The sequence below is a fragment of the Rhinopithecus roxellana genome, chromosome 5 (assembly GCF_007565055.1).
Source record: "Rhinopithecus roxellana isolate Shanxi Qingling chromosome 5, ASM756505v1, whole genome shotgun sequence".
NCBI classification, from domain to species: Eukaryota; Metazoa; Chordata; class Mammalia; order Primates; family Cercopithecidae; genus Rhinopithecus; species Rhinopithecus roxellana.
In genome coordinates, this window is record NC_044553.1 from 1,098,994 (window position 1) to 1,102,213 (window position 3,220).

General features: G+C 40.6%; 1 pseudogene; it reads right to left on the reverse strand.

Moving 5' to 3' along the window:
* Positions 1–1,693: 1,693 nt before the first annotated feature.
* Positions 1,694–2,146, reverse strand: LOC104674689 (annotated as a pseudogene).
* Positions 2,147–3,220: the final 1,074 nt, after the last annotated feature.

The following is a 3,220-nucleotide window of genomic DNA, read 5'->3' on the forward strand; positions in this document are numbered from 1 at the left end:
CTTGAGAAAAGGCTACAGCCCTTTCAGATGATTAAAAACTTTTGTATTTTGTGTTTTTAGCCTCTAACCTGCCAGGTTTTGCATGAACTGAGTGAAGCACACCCATGAAAGGAACTATTATAAAGTGATTCTCTGATGCACGGCTGATGCTAAAGCACAACATTGTTATAACCTCCCATAATCTTCCACATAAGTTTAGAAGAATGATATTCTTACATTAAAATTATCATAATTTTGATAAACCCTGGAACTCCCTTGGACAAATGTACTCCTACTAGCACTGTGGCATTATGGTCCTCTGCCCCAAGGATGTTTCTGTTATTGTTCTATGACTTGGTAGCTGGAAAAAATACATTTAGAGGTTTTACCTCCAGTACTAGCCTGTGGTCCTGAGGAGATGGCCTAATCCAAGGAGAGGGAGGCTCCAGGTCGTGTGAACTCACATGCGGTATCTGCTTCTGCCCATCCTGTAGCCACTCCCAGAAGCCTTCAGGAGACAGCGGTGTGAATGGGCCCTTGAGATGATCAAAGGAGATCTGGAACTGAAGAAAAAGATAATGATTTGGGATAAATTTTAAATATTAAAATAAAAAAATTTAAATTCACAAATTATGGTTGTTTATATTTACAAGGTAAGAAGCAATGTTATGATTTGTGAATACAATATGGAATAACCAAGACAATTAAGAAATGATTAAGATAATTATCATTCATCACCTCAAATTCTTATCATTTATTGTGACAACCACATTTGAAATGACCATCATTTAACAGTAGTTAAATGAACAAATATAAATCAATTGATGTAATTAAAAATAACCAAAATCAATTATGAAATACTCAAATAATTTACATTTAGCTCATCATTAAGTTTGATTCTTTAGGCCATATTTTTAGAATTAATTTATTGTAATGTATATTATGAATTCCTACACATATATGCATATGTCTGTGTATTTATACATTTTTCTTTCTTTCTTTGTGTTGTTGTTTTTTTTTTTTGAGATCGAATCTTGCTTTGCCGCCCAGGCTGGAGTGCAGTGGTGTCATCTTAGCTCACTGCAATCTCTGCCTTCGGTGTTCAAGTGATTCTCGTGCTTCAGCCTACCGATTAGCTGGGATTAAAGGCGCGCGCCAATACGCCCAGATAAGTTTTGCATTTTTAGTAGAGACGGAGTTTCACTATGTTGCCCAGGCTGGTCTCGAACTCCGGGCCTCAAGTGATCCGCCTCCTCACCGCTGGGCTTCCAAGGTGCTGGGATTACACGCGTGAGCCACCGCGCCTGGACTATACATCTTTCTATGGTTATAAATTTGTGTCCCTATAGCTTTGTAGCTGCTGATGTCAACAAATGTTAATAAAACTGTGGAAGAATCCGTGCAAATAATTAAGAATGTTTACTTCATTAGAGTGTATTCGTACATATATAATTTTTAAATTACTAAAATTTAAACACTAACAATAATAAATTCATAATAAATACAAGTAATAAAACGTCACAGCCTAGAATTCTCCAGAGTCCTGCAAACACAAACCTGACATCTCCAGCTAATGAGAAAGGAAACCTCCCCCTGCACCTGCTCCTGGGACCTGTCCCGTCCTCAGTGGGTTCCGAGCGCCGCCTGGTGGCCCCGCGCGCCCCTGCAGGGAGGTTTGCGTCTGGGCTCACACTGACCTCGCCTCACTGTGTCTCTAGCACAGTAATACACGGCCGTGTCCTCCGTTTTCAGGCTGTTAATTTGCAGATAAAGCGTGTTCTTGGCGTTGTCTCTGGAGATGGTGAATCGGCCCTTCACGGGATCCATGAGGAATGTGGTACCCCCATTAGGATTAACTTGTCCAACCCACTGCAGCCCCTTCCCTGGAACCTGGCGGACCCACTCCACGTAGTGGTCACTGAAGGTGAATCCGGAGGTTGCACAGGAGAGTCTCAGGGACCCCCCAGGCTGGACCAAGCCTCCTCCAGACTTCACCAGCTGCACCTCACACTGGACACCTGCAAACACAGAGACACCTGCATCAGAAATTGCCACACATATCCACTGTTTCTCTCACTCATGAACCCTCACACTCAGTGTCTCTAGTTCACCATGAATTACCTTTTAAAATAGCAACAAGGAAAACCCAGCTCAACCCAAACTCCATGGCTGGTGGTCTGTGTTCAGTGCTGGTCACCAAGTGGAAACTCCTGGGAATCCCAGGCGGGGGCTCCTCTCCCAGAGCTGCAGGGTCAGGGCTGGGCTGGATTTATCAGCAGAGGGAGGGCGGTATTTGCATGTCTCCTACTATATGGCAAGCACTGGGGTGGGACGCCTGAGGAGAAGACGGTCCCCAGATGAGATGACTGTGCCTTGCAGGAGTTTGGTGACAATGATGGTATTTCGAAAATATGCTGTCTTATTATCAAATTATGCTGTGATAAACACTATGCAATGATCACCCTATTTTATTTGTACATACTTGTGTAAATTATGTTTTGTCAGAGCCAATGGTTTCTTCATGTACAAATGCTAAGTATGTGTCTAAGAGCTCATGTCTGGGATGAGTCAGCCCCGATACCTGAGCCTGTGCTCCTCATCACTGGCCCCAATTACTCCCTGAACCAGCTCCAGGACAGAGGTGGACGTGCCTAGTGTGGTTTGTGGAACCCATTTCCTATATTGGAAACATGTGTGATTTTGCTGCATTCTAGTGTTCACTTAAAATATGGTGAGAAGTACGGTTCAGGTAGATAAATTCTTAAGTATTTCTGAAATTTAATATACATTTTTTTCTATATTTCTGTCACTCCTTCTTTATCTAAGTTTCCATTTGTTGCTTGTAATAAATTTTATGTTTCCATTTGGAGATAATAAACTTTCACATATTTAAAGTCTACAGTTGATAAACATGATGTAACCTTCATCATTATCAAGGTGGACAAGAGAATTCTCAGCATTTCCTTGTTTTCTTCTATATTCTTCCTCCTTTCCCTTTCTTTCTTCTACCATTTCCCTGGCAATTGCTGATCTTTATATTGCTGCAGATTCATTTTAATTTATCATACTTTATAAAAATGAACTAACATAGTATATATTCTTATTTGGCTTATTTTAGTTTGCATAAATAATTAGATATTTTGCCTTGTAGTTGTGTATATCAGGCACTTATTACAAATGCTGGGTAGTATTCTAGCAAACAAAATTTATCATAATTTGTTTTTTATTAAGAAGCTGAACA